This window comes from Sceloporus occidentalis, unplaced genomic scaffold (genome assembly GCF_023333645.1).
Source record: "Sceloporus occidentalis isolate IW3139 unplaced genomic scaffold, rSceOcc1.0.p SCAF_4, whole genome shotgun sequence".
NCBI classification, from domain to species: domain Eukaryota; kingdom Metazoa; phylum Chordata; class Lepidosauria; order Squamata; family Phrynosomatidae; genus Sceloporus; species Sceloporus occidentalis.
The window spans coordinates 48,504,924-48,527,959 of record NW_028316984.1 but is presented as its reverse complement, the minus strand read 5'-3'; positions in this window follow the sequence as shown (position 1 = coordinate 48,527,959).

The following is a 23,036-nucleotide window of genomic DNA, read 5'->3' as shown; positions in this document are numbered from 1 at the left end:
GATCAGGCAGTGGCACCCATCCATGAGGCCAACCACTTGTGGGAAGCCACGCCGACCAAAGGCATCCATAATCTGTGGGGAAAAGAAAGGGAGAGAAACAGAGGAATTGACATGACAACTCTTTTACACATGCGCAACTGCACCATAGCAAAAACAGCAAATGTACAGTGAGGAGGTGACATTTGACACAGAATATCACAGAGCTGCCAAAGATTAAAGGGAAGGTGGTCTGGGTGTCCCTACCTCACGTGCGTTCCCCAGGTACACGGTCCTTGACAGCAGCAGCTTCTCCATGGCCAGGGCAAACTCCACCACAATCTCCCCCACGGTGGCAACGCCAGTCCCAAACAGCGCCGCCGTCACAATATAGCTGGACTTGTGTGCCAGTGAAAAGACACCAATGGCCACTCTTTTCTCCACCGGGATGGCTTTCCTCATCACTGTGTCTGACTTCTCCAGCTCTGGGCACAGGATGCCCACTAGTCTGTGGAAGAGGGCACGGGGCATTTGGAAGAAATGCCTCCATTGCTCGTCAGACCATATGGTTGAGACAAAGTTTTCCCACAAGTCTTGCGATGCAGGGATCTTCCAGCATCGGCGGAGGCGCGCCACTCTGGCCAGGGCCATGGCACCGCCAACAGCAGCCTGATGAACCGCTATGGCAGCCACTGCCGTGCGCTGTTCTGTGTCATCATCATCATCACTGCTGCTGTCATCCAAGTCTACAGCTGTTATGGTGGTGGATGATGGGACCTCCATTGCAGCGGCAATGGAGGTGGAGGGGGCGGAGGGGGTAGAGGAGGCGGAGGAGACGGTGGTGGCACTGGTGACACCTGTGGCTGTGGATTGCAGCTTCAGTAAGAGCACAGGGAACAAAGGAGAGGAGGCATCCATGATGCCAGTGGTGGCACTCGCAATGCGCAAGCGGGCAAGGATGCCAACATCAGCTGATCACCAGCTGGCAGGAGGCCACCTTTGTTCTTGGGTAGGGCGGGGAAAAAAGTTTAAAGGGGCCTGGGCGCTTTAAATGTGCACATGTGCATTCCGCAGCCGGCAAAAGGGAAATTGCCGGCTGGTGCTAGACTGCCGCAGCTGCGCACTTCTCAGCCGGCAAAAGAAAAAAAAAGCCACGGTTTTGGCCGCCCATGCGGAAGCTGCCTCTCTCTTTGCGGCGTCCTCCGAGGCGGTGGTATAGAAGCTACGGGTCAGAAACGGCCCCAGGTGAGGCGTCTTCACTGCCCCCCGTGTGGAAGCCCCATACACCTGAGACACGCCCCCAGGGCGGGCGGTCTGGAGGCTCCGTATTCAGCAGAATACACCTCCAAGACGTCTTCCCCTGCCCGTCTGTACCCCGCCAGAGTGGGAGAGAATGTGTAGGTAAATGTATGTGAAAGAAAGGAAAGGGGGAATGAAAAGGATATGTTAGAGACAGTGAATGTAGTTACATATAAGCATGTGTATATGTGAATGGATGTGTGTAAATGTCTGACCTCCTTTATTCTACTTGCGACACAAGCCCACCCAACTAATGTGAGTCCCAGAAGATTCAATAGTGGCCTTTGTAATCCTGCCAGGACTATGGCATCCATACACATTTTTAGAAGAAGAATACAGTAGCAATTTTGGTGTGTGTGTGCCATTTTTTTCTCTAGTAGTATTTTGTGCTATTTTTGTCTCATTGTTATCTAGGAATTTCTTCAACTCAGAAATATGCATGAAATCTTTGTATCGCCATTGGATATATGTGCAAAAAATCCTTCATTATTTTGTTTCTAAATAGCTGATTGCTTTTGTGTGTGTGTGTTCAAAAGCAGAAATCTTACAATCAAATCAAATAAAAGAACGTTCCCCCAAACACCACATGATTTCTATTTTTGCACAATTTTTTGTGTAAGATTTTTGTTGTTCAAGATCTCCGTTTTGTTCAAAAAACACTCACATAGCACAAAAACTACGTGTGGCTGTCTGGAAACAGTTTTTTGTTTTTTAAAAATAATTCTTCATAACAAACCCAGATTCTTACATGTATTTCTGCACAGAATAATTTCCTGAAATGGTTCAGGATGTGTGAACTCTGGACAAAAACTGTGTAGAAATGTTCATTTTCTCCATAGTGAAGGAAAAACTGGAAGTTATTTGTCCTTGCTTGAGTATTTTTCACCTATGTATGTGCACGTGTACACAAACCTTTAAGTCTCCTGTCAACATATGGCTACCCCATGAGTTTCATGTGTTTTTCTTAGCCATGAGCTATGCAGAGCTGGTTTTGCAAGTTCTTTCCTCTGAAGTAGAAACTACAATATCTGGTGTCTGTTGGTGGTCTGCCATCCAAGAACTAAACAGGGTTAACCTGCTTAGCTTCTAAGATCAGATGGGATCTGGGTCCTTTGGGGGGGATTTAGGTCCAAATCACAAGCTCTCAGCTGCAGGGGAAGACTATGGGCCCGTTACAGACGGGCCATATAGTACGTGCGGAGCTTCCGCACCCCCTAACCCTAGTGCATGTTCCGCGCGCACAAAATGGCGGTGGCCGTTCCACACAGCCGCCGCCATAATGATGTCACAACCGCGCCGCCTCTATACGGGGCAGCGCGGACGTGACATCGTCGCTCCGTGCCAGGGTGCTTAGTGCGCCCTTAGCGTGGAGCAGGAAGGAGCTCCGTTTCGGAGCTCCTTCCTGGTTTGCGCCGCTGGGTGCAGTCTTCACACGGCTGCGCCCAGTGGCGCAAAGGAGAAAGGGGCCAAGCAGCCCCTTTCTCCTCCTCCCCGCCGCCGCGGGGTGTCCTTGGAGCTTGAAGCCCCAAGGACACCCCTTTCCAGGCTGCGGGGAAGCAGCCTTTTGCCACTTCCCCGCAGCCTGGAAAGCAGGGGATGGGGCCTCAGCGGCTGCCGGTCTAGCCACTGAGGCCCCGATACACCGGGGAAAGGGGCGGGTGCAGGCCGCCCCAAACGGGCGGTCTGTAACCCGTCTATGACAAACCTGCTCTGAACTAATCTTGTCAAGGAAACCCCATTATAGGTCCTCCTTAGGGTCGCCATAAGTCTGAAATGACTTGAAGATACACAACACACACACACACACAGTCCCATTATATTTGCACCTACTGCTTTTGATTGAAACAGAAACATTTTTGTACAAAGCCTGTATGCATTAGGTTTCACACAAAATGGTATTTGGCTGTTTTATGTATATTTGCTCTGCTGCCTCAGATCTACACAAAACATTCAGGAAGTACCACTTTGTGTAAAACATTATAATACATTCAGCACCACATCAAGAACTATGGAAGTCCTTTAGTAGTCAGAATCTAGTTTTGCTTGACAAATTCATCGCTCAAATAAAGGCTTTCATTGTTTTAAAGGGTGCTTGTTTTCAGATCATTGTGCTGGCTATTTAAAAAATAATAATTTTGACAAGAGCTCCTCTCAGTGGCCCAGTGCAGATTGTAATTCTTGCTCTCAGCCACAAGTCCTGATCATAATTATTATCATAACAAAGCATATTTTCAGAAGACTGTGAGAGAAAGGAAGGATGAAAATAATATGTTGATTTGGTGGACATTTTGTTTAATTTTATTCTGTTAGGTAACAAATACCTCCTTAAAGGGCAATAAAAATATGGTGAAAAATATGATGTCTTTGTGTGAACAGAATTTTAGCCAACAAATATTGCAAGCAGAACTACAATAAACAAGAAGAGAAATGGCCAACAGAGCAAATGTATGTCACAGTGAAACTCCATGGCTAAAAAGATTATTTGTACAGGATAACACCATCAAATGAGAGGGCCCTTCAAATCTAATAATATGTCTGTCACTACTGAGTTGCATTAAGTTGTTACCATGATGTACAATTTTATTGTAATGGTCAAGCTTTTTCTTCTTCTTCCAGGACACAAAACATGGATGGCAATGCAGGACAAGGCCCTACCAGAAAGTTGACAAACTTAGGCCAGTTACAAACCGGCACTTTAGTGCGTGACGAGCACGCACTAGGGTTACAAAAGGGCGGTGCTTCCGCACCGCCCTAACCCTAGTGCGTGCTCATCACGTACTAAACGGCGGCGGCCCTTCTGTACGGCCGCCGCCGTGAGGCCGTCACGGCCGTGCCGCCTCTAGACGGGGTGGCGCGGACGTGACGTCCTTGCTCCGCGCCAGGGCACTTAGTGTGCCCTGAACACGGAGCAGGAAGGAGCTCTGTTTCGGAGCTCCTTCCTGGTTTAGTCCGCTGGGCGCAGCCTTCAGACGGCTGCGCCCAGCAGACTAAAAGAAAAAGGGGCCAAGCGGCCCCTTTCTCTTCTCCCCACCGCCGCGGGGTGTCCTTGGGGCTTGAAGCCCCAGGGACACCCCTTTTCAGGCTGCGGGGAAGCGGCAGTTTGCTGCTTCCCCACAGCCTGAAAAGCGGCGTATCGGGCCTCAGCGGCTGCCGTTCTGGCCGCTGAGGCCCCGATACTCCGGGGAAAGGGGCGGGTGCAGACTGCCCCAAATGGGCGGTCTATAACCCGCCTTAGATGCCAATATTATGGGGGCCAATAATATCACCCACAATATCAAATGTACATTACTTGCTCTTCCTTCAATATGATACATGCCATCATATGCCAGCAATGTCTCTGTACACTTTAGGTTGGACAAACAGGACAGTTTCTGTGCAAGAGGAAAAATGGACACAAATCCGATATTAAAAATGGCAATATCCAAAAACCTGTTACAGAACATTTCAGGCTCCATGGATAAACAGTAATGGATTTACAGATCAAAGTCCTTGAACAAGAAATTACAAAGGAAGACTAGAAAGAGAAACAGCTGAATTAAATTATATTTATAAATTCCACTGCATTAACAGAAGTGTGAACAAAGACAATGGCTTCTCGGTACAGTACGTATATCAATACAAGAGTCCTCACTACTGTAACAAAAGGATACTCCTCACCCAAGAAACTGATTTTTGGTAAGAAGGTTTATTGCTTTCATACATCAGCACTAATTAACTGCTGTAAAGGTCTGAAAGACCTATATCACTTTATGCAGCCCTTTGAAAATGTAAGGCCACAGGAGTCATGATTTGCATCTTTGTGGATCCTATTACAGTCCATCCCACAACTGTGTAAATATGTTTTATACCTGAGAAGTTGATTTATATCCACGAAAGCTGAAACAAAACAAAACAGTTTTAAAGATGCTTTGAATTTTTTTTCTCCATCCCCCTCCATTCCTCCTTTTTATATACAGAAACACTTAACAAATATTCAACTTTGTTATCTCCATAGCTCTGAAAATCTCAAAAGAATTGGAACACACCCACAGGTGTCATCATTAGCTGAAATGTGATCATCATAAAGGCTCACAGGGGAAATTTATCCATTTTCATCAAATAATCTTTCAATTCATGTTTATTTTTGATCATGCTATACCACGGAGCAATCTTGAGTCTGTTTGAGGATGTCAAATCACACGGAGGCTCCATGTTTTTCAATCAACTTCTAAATTCCTGACAAGCAGTCATCAAATTTGATTGAAAGAGACTTTAGAAGATGGAATATGGGTGAGTTATCTGAATGTAGCATGTGAACACTCTTCTGCTGAGAAGAATTGATTTCTGAGAAAAATTGAACAAAGATTACCAGTTTCTTCTGGGATAAAAAGAACTTCTGGAAAGAGAGTTTTAAAATGTGAGAGAAACTTAAATGGACAGATTTTACACTGCCACTCTTGTTCACTGTTGACTCCAGATCATTTATGTAAAAAGTTAAATAACATCACCCTCATAAAGATCCTTGAGTGTCTTTTGCCTATCCCCAACCATTGTGTAATGGTCTATGTATTCTTCACTGTGGCTTCTTTTTTCTTTTTATCTTTTACACCCAGCCACTGTATATTAAGAGGCCTGACCTAGGACTTAGTTTTACTTACTGTATATACTTGTGTCTAAGTCGAACTCATGTATAAGTAAAGGGCAGTTTTGGGGGCCAAAATCATGGATTTTGATATGCCTTGTGGATAAGTCGAGGGTCAAACACTGGGGCATGTTACAAAAGATCTAAAGGGGGAAACAAAGCACCACGTCCCTCCCTCCTTCTCCCTCTCTGGACCTCTCCCAAGGGTCATAGTCTCTGCATGGAAAATGGGGAAACAAGCCTCAGCACTTTCTCTCTCTCTCTCTCTTTTCTCTTTACCAAAAGCATCTCCAAGGCTCATGGTTTGTAAAACGGGGTAGAACTCCCCTCTCTCTGCCCTTCACTTCAGGATTTCCAAGGCTCATGGCTTGCAAAATGGGGTAGAAACCTCTCTCTCTCTCTGCCCTTCATCCCCAGGATTTCCAAGGCTCATGGCTTGCAAAATGGGGTAGAAACATGTGTGGCTGGGACGCTGCCATGATGCCACCGCCATTACATCCTAGAGTTCAGGAGCGTGAGGTTACTGCACACTCCTGAAGCCTAGTATCGGCAACAGCATGCCGCTTTTGGCCTGTCTGTCCTGGGCCTTTATAAGCAGTATAAACTTACTGCCTCGTATATAAGTCTACCCATGATTTTGGAGTCCATTTTGGAGCATAAATTTCTTGACGTATAGTCGAGTATATACGGTAGGAGTATTTGGTGAGAGACTTTATCAGAGCCGTTCTGAAGTGAAAGTACACCAAGTATAAAATAGGTCACTATATCATTGTTCTTTCATTCCTTATGAACAAGAGTGAAATATTTTAAAACCATTTCCCTCGCAGGATGCAATTACAAGAGACTTTGCACATTTTTCAGTATTTTTCTTTGTGTTTCAGATCTCCCTTTTGGCCAAAACTTTGTATTTTGTAGAAATGTGATATATATTTGTGAAGAGTGTATTTTGTTGAAAAACAATTACTTTATTCAAACATGAATGTTTTGGGGAAAAAAAGTTTCAACATGTGAAAAATCAACACAAAATACACAGAAAACAAGCCCCTGTGTAAAAATGTGGTTAGAAATTATAGAAGAGATAAATAGAATGATAGTGAGAAACATCCAATTTGATAAGGATATTGTTTAACTGAATTTAATAAAACTGGGATTGAATAAAAACAGAAGATTACTTTTTGATAAGGAGAATTGTTTAAATCTTAATTTATGAAAATTCGGATTGAATAAAACAGAAGATTACTTAATAAAAATATTTTACATGGTGTAATAGCTTTGGGATGGAAAAACAATGTAGGGAGAAACTGATTGCAATATATTGCATAATATCTCATATTTTATTATTTGAGGGAGAGAAAAGGAAGATGTAATGGTTGAATAAAAAATGATCTGGTGGGACAAATGGGGTTGTTGGATCAAGAAAATAAAGTTGAAAGGAGGTACAATGAAGTTAGAGAAACTATTAATAAGATATTCTACATTATAGTTACTGGATACTAAATTATTTGCTTATAGCCATCAGAGGGGGAGGAGGGAGCAGAGGGGCGGTGGTGAAAAATATGTACTATACTCATGGTAATATTTAATGTGGATTTATTATATATGTTCGGTCATAAAAAAAGAAATAAAGCAATTTTTAAAATGCACAAAAACCCATAACATGTTGAAATATCTTGGGACTCCCTTTCCCATCATGGATGAGAAAAGCGAAAAATATTCTTACTTTGCTCATGGGACTAGAGAGGCTCCTTTTGGGGACATCGTAAGGGCTTCCTTTGCATGACGTGTGGGCGCTGCGACGCCCACATGTCATGCACATGTCCCTGTGTGCGTGGAGTGGCACTATAATGGCGCCGTCTGTGCATAGTAGCACTCGGGACCATGCAGTTGGTGCACAGTCCCAAGCCCTACTATCACCACCAGGACATCGCATCCTGGCGGTGTGTACCGGCCATAATGTCCAGAACTTTGAAGTAACTAGTAACATATATTAAACAAGTAGAAATGATCAACTTCCAACAAACTATTTTAAAAGGTAATTGTTTCCCCTTGACATGAATGTCTAGTAGTAACCAACTGTAGGGGGTGGTGCTCATCTCCGTTGTTAAGCTGAAGAGCCAATGTTATCCGAGGACTACTCAGGTGGTCATGTGGCCAGCGTGACTGCTTGGAATGCTGTTTCCTTCCTGCTGAAGTGGTACCTATTTATCTACTTGTATTTGCTTGCCTTTGAACTGCTATGTTGGAAGAAGCTGGGACTAGTGATGGAAGCTCACTCCGTCACATGGCACTTGGGCCTCAAACTGCCAACCTTCCAACCTTGGCGATCATCAGAATTGGCATCTTAACCATTAAGCCACCACATCCCAATAGAAACTGTTTACTTGTGCCTAATCCATTTGCCTAGGAACTAAGGTGTCAGTACATTACAACTGTAACTTAATGAGGGACAAGGTCACCCATTTTGTGATGTAACTAGTATTTAAATTGCGTTTTTAATTAACTTATTGGTCCAGGTATATTTTGTAATGTTTCCACTTTGGTACTAGCAGAAGGCTACAGATAATTTTCAAAGGAAGCCCCATGAACAATGCAACCCCTTGTAGAGATAACTACAGCAAAACTTTTCAAACAGGGTTGCACTGACTTGTCAATTTAAACTGGTAAAAAACCAAAAACAAACCAGAAACCAAAACACATTCTTAGAGGCAAAGTTTTCTCCTAATTGACAATGCTGGATCCAATAGCACTCTCAAAATGTTATGTTGTTTGTTTTCAGTTAATGCAACCTCCTCAGAACAGGAGATGGGTGAACACCTCCCATCTGTGCAGACAAATCATCCAGTAATAGAACCTTCATGATAGGAAGCCCTCGTGGCACAGTGGTTAAATGCCAGTACTGCAGCCACAAGGTTGTGAATTTGATCATGGAGCAGGGCAGCAATCCCCCAGCAGCACCTTCTGGAATCACCTGGAAACACTGAATGAAGTACCTCCACAGACAAACCCAGACAGCCTCTTGAGGACGATACCATAGTTGATGTGGGCAAGGGGATTATTTCTAACAATATTATATAAAGCTTAATGAATTCCTTGCTTGCTTTGCTGAAAATGTTGTTGTCCAGAAAGTAGAGGAGGCAACAAGAGGATCTTGGACCTTATCCTAACCATTAGGGAAGAACTGGTCAATTGAGTGGAAGTAGTGGGAATCTTAGGTTTGAATAACCTTATTCTCTTGGGATTTCTTATACAGAAGAAAGGGGATGTGTTACCAAATGCATTCATACATAGGGTGCATCTACATGGTAGAGATAATGCAGTTTGACATCCCTTTAAATGCTGCTGTTCCATTCCATGGAATCCTGGGATTTGTAGTTTTACAAGGTCTTTAGCATTCTCTGCCAGAGATTAATGGTGTCTCACAAAACTACAAATCCCATGATTCTGTAGGCTGGAGACATGGCAGTTGAAGTGGTGTCAAACTGCTTTACTTCTACAGTGTAGATGCACCCTTAGACTCTGGACTTTAAGAAAACTGATTTCAATGTGCTTGAGGTAATACTGGGAGTTTCTTAAAAGAGAGATACTGAAGATACAATTGCTAACAATTCCAATATAAAGAAAGGTGAGAGATGTCTAAGGAAACAAAGATGTATATATAAAAAACTCTTAGATGAACTGAGATTTAAAAGAAACATGTACAGAAAATAGAAGAAGGAGAAATCACCATAAATCACTCCTTTATAAGACAGGAGAGGAGAGTCAGAAAAGCTAAAGCTAAAAGCTAAACTAAACTAAAACTAAACTAAAACTAAAGCTGAAAGCTAAAATATCTCAGTCTTGCTAGAGAAGTGAAAAGTAATAAAAAGGGTTTGGGGCACTATGGGCCACAACATATGGCCCCGGAGGTGTAGTTTCAAGCCACCCTGCCAAAGATGAAAAGATCTGCTCCTATTTGGGCCAGGAAAGACCCATCTTTCCTGGCCCTGCTGGAGCTCCAGGGCGGCGTCAAGACACTCCAGTGGTGTGTGGCTGGATGTATTTGTACGCAGTTTATGCAGCCCTGGAAATTTGTAAGTGTGATCTCAGAGTCTCCACTGACAATCTCTGAGCAGTTTTGGAGAACAGGAGAGGTGCTAGCAGATAAGAAGAAAAATATTTTCCTCCTTTTGATTGTTTCTCTTTTTTCTTCCAAAAAAAAAAAAAAAAAAGGGGGGGGGAGGAAAGGACATCTGAACAACTCTTACCAGTCAGCTTGATATAAATACCAGGAAAGCTTCAAACAGACCACTAAACAATCAGTCTGTGAGCTATTAGAAATGAATGCTGTGATGATTAGAACCCAACATGAGTTTCTCAAAAACAAATCTTGTCAGAATAATCATATTTCTTTTTTTTATAGAGTAGATAAGGGGAATGTTGTGGATGTAGCAGATCTTGATTTCAGTTGTTGTTAATATTATTTTTATTTATACCCCACCTTTTTCTCATGGAAAATAACATGAACATTTTTGTACATTTTCCAATGATTTTTTAAAAATGTTGCATAATGTTCTTGCAAAATAAATTATAGAGAGGTTTCCTCATCTAAAGTGTTTTTAGGCAAATACATTGGTTCTTGCTACTGCTGCTGAGACTGAATCCGATCCAAACCAAACTCTATATTTTGTTTTGTTTTGAAAACAGGTCCTCAATTCTTGTAGGAAATTTCTGGGAAAGCCATTTCCAGAAGCATCCATTTCTGTCCAGAGACAGTACACTCGAAATATATGGTGCTTTGTAGAATTTTAGAAATATGCATGCCAATCAAAAAACTAGATATAAAATGCTCTTCTGCAAAATGGGATCAACTCCTGCAAAGAAAACAGCTTGATATGATGGACATCTTTAAAGATCTTTAGAAGACCTGAGATCCCACCTGATCTTTGAAGCTAAGCAGGATCAGACTTGGTGTATATATGGATTGGGAAACACACAAGTATACCAGATTCTATATTTTATAGAAGGGCAATGGGAAACTATGGCTGAGTACAGTGAGTCCTTACCTTACGCATGGGATCCATTCAGGACCCCCCCCCCCCCCATGTAAGGCAAAAAACATGTATGCTCGAGCCCCATTGAATACAATGGGGCTCGGGCTTTCAGCGTGGTGCAGCGCGGTGCACATACCATTCATTGTTTTCCAGTGCAGCTTCAGCAGAAGCTGAAAAACACATACAGTATCGTGCGCCCGAAAACCCTATGAAATTTATGGGATTGCCATAATTCAACAAGCAAACGAAAGGCATACACAAACACACATTAAAAGAAAAGAAAGAATCTCAAACATTGCTTTCTGTCTGAAACAAAGACTACTCCTTCTTCCTATATGGAAATCTGCTACATGTCAAACTACTCAATATGTTAAATTTTGTTTTGATATTAAAATGTATTTATTAAAATATTTATGACTCTCCATATCTATAGATCTTATGGTGGCATAAAGCAAAATATAAAAAGATTCAGATGATGTGAAATGCTTATGTATTAAAGTAACCTCATATAATACATTTTCCAAACTGTTTAATACTACAGGATCAAAATAAGTTATTGCTTGTATAATTTTAAATTAGCTATATTCCTCCTAGAGGTGGAACATTTGCTGAGGCGGGGTTGTGTGTGTGTTTTCAAGATTGAATGCCCCCTGGTAATATGAATAAACTACCTTGTTAAGTGTTACTGAAATTTTATTAGACAATATTACCAAATTAGAGTTGTAATAAAATATTTCCTTTTCACTAACAAATATTTAAAGTTGTTTTAAATATGCTACTTCTATGAACATGCTTTTTGAGCTAATTACATTACTGTAAATGCACTTCTTAAATAATTGCTAAACCTCAAGAAATGCTTTCAATAATTGACTGAGTTTCCATAAGGGGAAAAAATGGTGTTATTAAATCTAAATTAAATGCACATTGGAGGCACTTAACTTAAAGTGTTAGAATGCCAAACATTTTCACACGGTTAAGAGAAGTCATTGGAATTAATGGCAGTCAGAAGCCTTTTAGCCATGCCATTTACAGCTCCTGCTAGTCACTTCCATTCTTCTTCTAGAATTTTAATTTACAGATTTGCAAATGTTTAACAAGTTCTTCTGTTGAGTCTGCAGATATAGCTCATACATGAGTGAGCTTTCTATTCATTTCAAAGTGAGGGGATAGTTCTGTTAGTTCTATACTTCTGTGTGCATGTGGAGCTCTGGATGGAAATTATTATATTCTTTATTTATTTTATTCTATTTATACCCTGTTCTTCAGAAATGCTCTCAGAGCAGAAATGAACAGGTAACATTTTGCCAGTAGCAGAGCTCCATGTAAGTTGTAGGGGATTGCTTGGGAAATATTTCTAACACAATTGACACCAGTTAGAAAATGAAAGCAAGGGCACTACCCTTAAAGGCCATGCTTCAACAGGAGAACTCATTCTAACAGTCATTCTATTTATATTTTAAAAGGAACATGCATTGTATGAGTAAGGAGCATAGAGTCTGACACCAAGGACACATTGTTGTAGCTGTTGCTGCATGCCTTCAAGTCATTTCTGATTTATGGCAGCCCTAAGGCAAACCTATCATGGGGTTTTCTTGGCAAGATTTGTCCAGAGGCTGGCACCTATGGCAAGATTTGCTCCTCCATACTATTTTAACTAAGAAGAGAAACATCAAAATGTATGCCTATGAACAACATCTTCAAATTTTTTTCCTGTTTGGTTTGTAACACCTTGCCTGATGAAGTAGCCAGTGAAGTTTCAAAAGCTTGCAACATGTATATTGTGCATTTTGGTTGGCCCAATAAAGGTATCACTGTTTGGTGGGGTTTTGTTGTTACTGAGTTGCTATAAGGCCAACATGACTACCCCTGGATGTTTACTAGCTGTCCATGCTAGCATTAGATTTCCCAGCTAGGGATGATGTAGCCAGTGCAAGCACCACCACTTGCTAAACTAAATCATTTTAGGGACTAAAATGATCTCTCACAAAATGCCTGATGAGAAAAGACATTTGGGGGGGGGGGGGGGGGGGAGAGACACATGTTGGCTTCAATGGCTTCACCATTGCCATTCTCTCTTGCATTGTTGTTGCTGTTAACTGTCCTTGAGTTGACCCTGACTCATGGCTACCCTGTTGATGAAACATTTCCAGGACACTCTATTATCCACTGTTCTGTTTAGGTCCAGCCAACTCAGGCCTGCGATTTCCCTGCTTGAGTCGACCAGGCATGTGGTCTTCCTCTCTTTCTACTACCTTCTACATCTACCTTTCCTAGCATTATTGTATTTTGTAATGAATCATGTCTTCTCATCATGTGACAAAGCACTACAGCCTCAGTTTGATCATCTTGGCTTCCGGGAAGATTTTGGGTTTGATCTGTTCAAGAACCAATTTGTTTGCTTGTTTTTGCTGTCCACAACACTCTTCACCAGCACCACATCTTAAATGAGTTGATTCTCTTTCTATCTGCTTTCTTCACTGTCCAGCTCTCACAATGGTTTGGACAATTTAATGTTCAGTTTTATATCTTTACTCTTTAAGATCTTGTCTAGTTTTTATAGCTGTCCTGCCCATTCCTAGTCTTCTGATAACTTGACTGCAGTCTTTATTCTGATCAAAGTTTGATCTTATGTACCGGAATTCTTTAACTATTTTGATTTCTTCATTGTCCAGGTTGGATGTATGTAGGTCCTCTGTGGTCATTATTTTTGTGTTTTTTTATGTTTGGCATTAGGCCTGCCTTTGCACTTTCATCTTTGACCTTCCTTCATCTTTATCCAAGTCTGTGATGCTGTCCGCTAGTAGTATGATGTACACCACATATCTTAGATTGTTGATGTTCTTTTCTCCTATCTTCCCCCTGCCTTGCTCTAGATAAGTATCTGTCGGCTTGGGAGCCACAGTGGTGGTAAAGACTTCTCACTTACCTTTTCAGAAGAATTCACAAAGGATACTTGATAAAACATCTGAATGTTTTACCTTTAGTTAAGTCATTTCTGGGTGAGCCAGGCAATTCCTGTGTCTCTTCCCCATGTTTCCTAATCAATTCAAACAGAGGTATCACAAATTTAACAGAGGATCTTTGGCAGGTTATGAAAAATATGTGATATAGGGGTGAAGCAGACAGGCATAAAGGAACAGCCTCTGGCTGCTCTGCCCACGATCACCATGTGATCACCTGGGGACCCCAGCAACCAGAAAGCCCACTCTGAAATCAAGCCACCACCCCAGTCCCAAATGGACTGTCAGCAAGGACTTTCACAGCTCCTTTTGCCAGTGGCTTTGGCCCAGCTAAGGCACCCTCAAATTGGCTTCCAGCTGCTTCAGGGGCATGTTTCACCTGCATGCCAAACCCCCAAAGCGGCTGGAAGCCGCTTCTTTTGGCCTATCTGTTTCATGCCTCCAAGCCAGACTTTTCATGCCCAAGCCTTTTCTGTGCTCATATGCGTTTAATATTTTTATCTTTGGATGGCATGTCATTGTTATGAATTGTAGTCCCCCCCCCCCCCCCATTCTAAGTAGACTCTAGATGGAATTTCGTTTTCCAGTACTTGCACATCCAGTACTTAGCCAAATCTGCAGCTGCATAGGTTCCTTTTTAACTGTGTTTTAAGCTGCAGAACATCTTCATCCCCTGCTGCTATCTTAGTTTATTGAGCTATTACCTCACTGGTGCTTCTGTGCTATTGTTTAGCTTCATAAACACAAGTTCAAGGTAAATTTCTAAATTTAAAATTATGAATGCAACCCAGTGTAGTCTAAGAGTTCAGTGCTATGAACACTGGCTGGATCTTTCCCATTGACGTCAGATGGAGTAGACATTGTTGCTGTTGTTATGCTCCTTCAGGTTTGTGAAGTCGAATGCTTTAATGGCTGACATCCATAGTTTTTTGTGGGGTTTTTGGGCTATGTGGCCATGTTCTGGAAGAGTTTATTCCTGAGGTTTTGCCAGCATCTGTGGCTGGCATCAGAGAATTCTTGGAAGATGCCAGCCACAGATGCTGGTGAAACCTCAGGAATAAACTCTTCTAGAACATTCCTTCAGGTTGTTTCCAATTTACTGCAATCCTAAGGCTTCTATCATGGGATTTTCTGAGACTGAGAGTGTGACTTCCACAAGGTTACCCAGTGGGTTTCTGTGACAAAGTGGAGATTGAAATCCTGGCCTCCAGAGTCATAGTCCAAAGCTCAAACCACTATGTCACACTGGCATTCATAGGCTTACTACTCCTCACATTATGAGACTTCAGTGGAAGTAACATGGATAGAAGATGTACTTTATGTGGATGATCAGCACAATGTCTACTGATGTTTATATCTTTGATGCAGTCTGTGTGAATAAAGGGGAAGAGGCTATGCACACTGACCTGAGCTCTTTGGAGGAAAAGCAAGATATAAACATAACATTAAAAAGGACATTTAAAAATAATATAGAAACATTAGTTTCAGTACATTTCTGTTGAGGATGAGAAATGCAGCTTCATAAACACTAGAGGGAGATATTCTTCACATATTGCTTAAATAAATGCATCCCAGCTCTAAAAGCAAAATCTGTTTTTGAAACAACCTGTAGGTCAGCTTCCTTCCAAACTTGATTACTAAGAAAAGAACCCTCACTTCAGTCAAAAGCTGCTATAATTTGGTGTCTTTAAAGCTCAAATACAGTCTTCACATTCAGTTCTGACCCATGTTCATTGACCAGGACGCTAGTAGATATTAAACTGAAATATATTACCAATTTATTGACAGCACACAAAGCTTCCACATTGTAAGAAGCAGAAATAATAATAATAATAATAATAATAATGGTGGGTAAATTTCTTGGCTGCTTTTGAATCAAGGTAAACTATCAAACTTTTTAAAGCATGACCATAGGTTTCACTCAGGGATGCAATTCTTCAATAAGTTTTTGTTCAAAGAAGAAATGAGTGATTCAAAGAGTTTTTTGAATTCACAGTTTGGGACTTTCAGGCATTCTTTGATTTATTTTAAAAATAGGGGGCTTTGATGGTATGCTCTGGGTGTTTAAGGTTGTGAAAAGGTGTGTGTGTTTTCATGCTGCTTGTGTGTCACACTTCTCCTGTGTTTATTGTATTTCAGAGGCATAGCTCTAACATGGACATACAACCTACTTTATTGGTGATGTTCCTTTATTTTAAGGTTTGTTTAGAGGGCAGGCCTCTCTCTGAAGGCAATCTCTCTTTGGAGAGCTATTATTCAACACAAGTCCAGTTTAAGGAATCACAAGACAACACAGTATAGGGGTTCTGAAATTGTCTGTGCCTAGTCAGTACCTGTACAGTGGACTTGCAGGCCCACAGATTGTCACTTTGCAGTTTCATTTCAATGTGACAGTATATGTTTTAGATACTGTATATTATAGCAGTTCTTGCTGAATGTGACCTGTACATAGGAACTAGTATGTTTAATTTTAATTCAAATATGTCTTCTTTTTGTCCTGATTTTAGTGAGTCTTTTTCTTTTCTTTTCTTTTCTTTTCTTTTCTTTTCTTTTCTTTTCTTTTCTTTTCTACACCCATAGAAGTGAAAACAAACAATCACCCAAAGGAAAGGTATTTTTACCATACATCAAAGGAGTCACAGACAGAATAGGAAAACTTGTGAGGAAACACAGCCTCCATATGTTCTACAAACTGACCAAGAAAATCCAACAAATGCTGCACTCAGTGAAGGACAAGAGCGACCTTCTCACAGTCACGGGGATACCATGCAGCTGCAGACAGGTCTACATAGGGACGACCAAACGCAGTGCTCAAACATGAATCAAGGAACATGTGAGACACTGCAGACTGGGTCAAAACACATTATAAACCATATTGGGCATAAAATTCTATTCGAAAACACTGAAATTCTGGACAATGCCAAAAACTATCAGCTCAAAATACACAGGGAAGCCCTTAAAATCCCTAAACACCTGGACAATTTCAACAGGAAAGAAGAAACCCTTAAAGTAAACAAAGGCCCGTACAGAGCGCCCAAAAAGGGTAGTCTGCCAGCGCTCTGGTTTGCTCTGCGAGGAAGCCACAGCAGACAAACCACGCGGCTTCCTCATGGAGCAAAAAGAACCCGCAAAAAGCGGGTTCTTTTTGCGGCACCATAATGACGCCGCAGTGCACCAATGGTGCACTCGCAACATCATTATGGTGCCGTGACGTGCGGACGCTAGGCATCCGTCCTGTCAAAATGGCGGCAACCATCTGTAGAGGGCATCGCCATTTTGACGTACGGAAGACATGCTAGGGTTGTGGGGCATCTGTAAGCGACACCCCAAGGCAACCCTAACATGTCATCAAGACGTGCCATGAGGCCCATCTGTACCGGGCCATAGTTTGGCTACCAGTCTTGAAAAACACCAAAATCAAACAAGTGCAAATGAAAACCATTCAGGATCAGGGGGTTTCCCAGCAGACAGTGGATCATTAATTTAATCAACACCCTGAGGCCTTGCCATTCAGCAACCAAACAATACACAGATTAACATGCAAATCACTTCCCTTCAACCAACAGTATATACAGTATACCCCACTCTCTTCCATGCCAGCATTCCCTGAAGATGCCAGCCACAGATGCTGGTGAAATGTCAGGAAAAAAAACACTCTTCTAGAACATGGCCTCAGTCTGTAAAATCCACAAAAAACTATGTATTCTCCCCTCCCCCGGTGGTGAATTAAGTTGACCACCTTCTTTTAAGTTAAGCTGCCACTGTTTTTTAGGACATGGGTGTATCTGTGTAAGAATGTTTTCTCTAAACTAAGCCACTGTGAGAACTCTTTGCAACCACATTGTGCGGGTGGACAAATTGCAAAATAAACATTTTTAATTATAAGAATTTTGCTCCATTGGTTGCATCAGGTAATCAGACACACACAAAAAAGAAGTCGTCTGTGGCTCAGGATACTGCTTTTTTCTTTTGGATTTATGTCTTAAAAATCAGATGCTTTGCGAGCATCGTATTAAATTACTGTAAAAATAATGTATTATAGCTGGCTGGAAGAGTTTAGGAGACATAACTTCATAGCAAATGTATTTATGAATTTCAAATTAAATTAGAAAATGTTAACATTTCATTATGTTTGTTTTCAGATCAATCACTTGTACTGTACGTGTTCACCAAAAGCTAACTAAAGTAATGCTTGATTTCTCCATTTTACTGTTAAATAAATTGTTCGTTCATAGCACCATTGATAGTAGTTACATCTACTGATTATTTATATTAGTTAGCATGAGTTATGCAGCATGCTTTGTTCTATCTAAAATTACAATGTTTTAATTACTGTTTTTCTGTGAAATTTTTAAGGAAAAGAATACCCCATGCACTCTTTCAAAAAAAATGATGTGCAAGGAAAACCCTATAGGATATCTGATTAAACTAGGATAGCACAGTGGTGTAGCGAAGTAAAGAAGAAATAGTGGCTCTATTATCATTTTAAAAACAGAATATTATGTTTGTCAGTGGAAAAACTGGTGAACTAGATTTCTTGAGGAAAATAAGAATTTCTTTATGAGTTTTTCAGGGGAAGAGCTCACCATTAGCAGTGGCCATAGTCCATCTTCCTTTGCCCCTGAACATTCCCACCTATTATTTCAAATGACAGTAGGAATTGTCACTTGGGATCTGGTTACTGAAAAATTGCCTTCTTTATTACAAAAGCATTTGATGTTTGAGGTCATCTCCATAGGAGCTCCTGGCAGTACCATATATTGTTAAGGTCTATTCTATCATGTACTACTTGTGGTATACTTTCTTCTGGTGTTTGGTAAGCATCAACAATTTCTATTTTTAGAAATGAAAAACAAAGCTATTGTCACAAATCTTCACAGTATAGTCCAACCTACCTTCTGTTTCATGAACAACACAAATATTGCTTTTTAATTTTATACATGGCATGCTTTATGCTGTGGTGTAGTAGAGTGTTGGACTAAGATACTGGAGCTAAGGGTTCAGTTCCCTGCTTGGCCATGAAGCCCACTGGGTGATCTTGGGCAAGTCACACACTCTCAGCTTCAGCAGAAGGCAATGGTAAACCTCCTTGCTTTGGAGGGAAGTCGCCAAGGATGACCAAAATACAAGATTGGAGGAAAAGGCCACAACTTTATTAAACCAAACCATAACAGAGGTAGGGTTGGCCCAAAGCATGAGGTCCAGATCTGTATCATCAATCAAGCCCTGGTTGGTCAATGAACCGAATTGCTTGGTCATGGCCAAGCTCTGGGATGACATAGGGGCAACGGTAAACGCTCTATCGAAGGCATGCAACTGGACGATCGCATGTTCTCTGTTAAGCCCCTAGTCACTGGGAAATGTTGAATCAATGTGGCCCCCACAGTGGCCACACTGCATGCCCTCAGTGCTCCCAGGTCCTGATGGACTCTCAATCCAGTGCTATGCAGCCCTGGAAACCACACCCACCAGATCAAGGAATTATGCTACCGCCCCTGAAAAGTTGTGACAGTACAGCACCCAAACCAAGGGAGGTAGAGTGGGAGAGCCGAGTGAAAATGGTGCCCAGGCAGGATGCCACGTGGCGTTAAATAGGCCAAGCCACAGAGGAGCCCAGGAAAGATGGAAGCACTGCCTCTCTAGCCTACCAGCCAATAGGCTGCACCCAGGACCAGGGCAGCCAATCCAGGGCACTTTTGCTGCCACGGGACACTGGGAGACATAGTTTCCCAGCACAAAGGAATAGAAGGCCTGCCTCTTCCTCCTCTCAAGGCCAATGACAAGGCCGGCCGTCCCCTGCAAGGCATTCCAGGAGCATGGATGGGCCCAAGAGGACCCAAAACATGGCTCTTTCCGCCGCAGCAACCAGGCCAGCCTGGTCAGTCGGGTGGCCTTATTTTGAACAAATCTTGCCAAGAAAACCTTTTGATAGGGCCATCGTACAGTAAGTTGGAAACAACTTGAAAGCACACAAAATCAAAAATGTTCAATTATGGAAGTACACCACTGTTAAATTCTTACAATGAAGCAATCAATCAATTTATATATATTTTTTGTAAAATCAATAAAAAAATATTACCTATTACAGAAGCCTGGCACCCACTCTGCTCCAAACCAATATTTCCCTCCAGAAATGTGTGGGAACAATGGGAGTGGGAAATAGGGGCCAGCAGTCCAAAATTGGTGGGGAATAATCAGAAAATTCTGCAAAGTAGTCTTGTTTTCTTATTGGGATGGAGGGGAGTGACAAAAAAATAATATTTTTCCTCACAAAAAAGTATCTTCTGAGAAATTTCAAAGAAGGAGGGAAGGAGACAAGTTTTAAAAACCTTGATGAATGGTTCCTAAGTCAACAAATAGCTTGCATTGCTTTGTAACCCATTACATTTTCCTCCTTAGTGGAAATTCTCCTGCATGCATGGGACTTTGTACTGATAAGCATAAGAGTTTCAGTTTTCAGTTTATTTTTAATTAGAATTTACTTTAAAAATTCATGGATTTCTTAATATTCAGTTTGGAAAGAACTTGTGGTTTATAACAGTCAAAAAGCACATTTTACATATTAGTCCACTCCAACCTGGTCTTTGGATTTAAAATGCAGCAGAAAATGTAACTGACAGATCTTTCCATCCAGGGGTCCGAAAAGTTAACTGAAATCATTGTGTGGGGTTCTGGGAGGTATAGCCCCAGAAGATAACTTTTGCATACTCTGCTCCCATCACTACTTCACATTGGATTTGGGTCACAGAATGTACATTAAGTTACAGTGTGGGCTTTTAAAAAGCTGAACAGAGGTCTTTAGGAGCATTCCTACAGGTGTCATTTAGCATCAGATGTTTGGAGAATTAAGATATGTTACTTTTTTAAAAAAAGAGGTTATATTGTTTTTACATAGTTACACAGATATCCAACATGACAGTTTGAATAAGGGTTAGGGGGAAAATCAAGGAAAGAAGAAAGAATGTACAAGGAGTTCTAGAAAACCCATTTCCGGTTCCAGTTTATTAAAGGAATATTTCTGGATACACACATTGCATCAGCTCATGATCTTAGCTAATGGACACAGTTTATTCTCATCTTTTTTATTTTCAATACTTAACATTTGACTTTCTTACTACACTAGGGTAATGAGTTTTGTGAGGAATTTTTGGCTGTCTTCTACTTTAAATGAGTAGTTTATTAACAACAAGGTGTTGTCCTGTCGGCAATGTCTGTGCCATTAACAGTTTTAGATGTCCCATCAGAGACATCTTCAGTCATATCTATTTAGCAAATTTTGCCATTCTTCTAATTTCATGGAAATCCATTGTTTCCTACTTGCATAAACAAGACTTGATGAATTTCCAGTTATCATTGCTAGATGGAGCTGCAGCATAAAAAATATGCAGTGACACACAGAGAGGGTTTTTTGGGGGGGTTGAAGAAAATTTATTTTATAGAATTATCTTCTCTACCTCCATCTCAAAATGTCTTTAAGGGTGTTTTTTTCTCTCCCAAAACAAATGGAAGGTGTGTTGGGAGGGGTGGGGGGTGGAAATTAAACACCAAATGCAAGTTTTATGTTCATGTTTATTCCTATTATTTCTTAGGCAGCTGCATTACTGTGAAGATTGTCATTTGCAATACAGTGTTAGAGTCACTTTTTGTGTTATGAAGCATGTAGTTAAATGCTGCATGAGCATTTAGATCAGGGTTGCGAAATCTGTGGCCCTTATTCTTGAACCCCATCAGCCCCAACAAACCCAGCTGATAGTTACATATGATGGCATCTGTAATCCAACAATGCCCAAACTTCATCTACAGCTCTGATTGAGGGTTTGAAAATTCTTCTGCAAAACAAGAACAAAATTTAGACTTATAGAATATGTTTAATGAGAAATTCAAAATAAGACCAGTCTATGTGACAATGAGGTGAAAGTGGCAAAAGTATGAGAAAAGAAACCCAGAAGAAATAACAGTACTTGAAATACTTTAATTTTTCCTTTGCTTGAAATCCATGAGCTTGTTTGCAAACTTAGCTAGTGGGCTGTTCATAAAATTCTTTGAATTCTATGAACTAAAAAGAATTATACTAAATCCATTAAATTAAAAAAATATACAAAATCATTTATTTTAAAGAAACAAAGATACAGGTTGACGATTAGTATAATAAAAGTCCAGGCAACAGTGTGGTTGTAATGCAGGAATCAAGTCCATTAAAGTGTAATGCAGTATAGTCAAATAGTTTTTCTGTTCCAGCCACAGGATGATGGTGTTATAATTTCTCCTTTTTTGGTTAAATGGAGAATTTATAATGGTGGAGTAGATAGTAGAAGGAAAAGGGAACACAACTATTTTTCCATATGAAACGAGACAGAATATTCATAAAAAATGTTTTTAATCTATATTTGTTTCAAATTTGGTAAACTATCTTGAGTTTGGGGGGAAAGGTGGGAAATAAATGAAACCTTCATCACCATCATGCTGTTTTATTGTTTTTTCCTCCACTAAAATAACATCCATCAATTTTGCATGAAATAAATCTGAAACTGCAAACAGTCTTTGGAAACTACTGAAGATAAAATTCCTTTTCTTTCTTTCTTTTGGGAATGAATTTAGTGAAGAATTACATCTTATGGAAGACATAATTCTGTAAAGCAGGCCAGCGCTTCTAAAGCTCATTTGTGTTCTCATACAGATTCTTGGCTACATATTAATCAGATCCGATCTTTGTCTCATGGCTCCATAAAACTAAGATGTTCAATATAATGTCCAAATGCATTGGACTGCTTTCTGCCCACTATTTGTATGAACTGGACAAGTTGCTCATGGATACTGCTCTGATACTGAACACATTATTCAAATGACCCAATGTGAAAGCCAGTGTTCACGAGGCAAAATATCTGTGCCCATTTTTCATTTATGCAGTATGGTAAGGAATATCTCGTGACAATCCATTTTAAGGGTAACTTCTGCCTCCTTAAATTCTGCACTGTTTAACTGAAGATACATTCAAGCTGAAGTTCTTCACATTTATTTTTCTGTCCTTCTTAAATATTGCTATCAGCTCACTAACTTAAAGCACTGCTCTTTTCCTGACTGAGAAATAACAGCATTGAACTTTACGTCATCATAAAAAAAAGTTTGCTTAAATGTATTGTTAGATATACT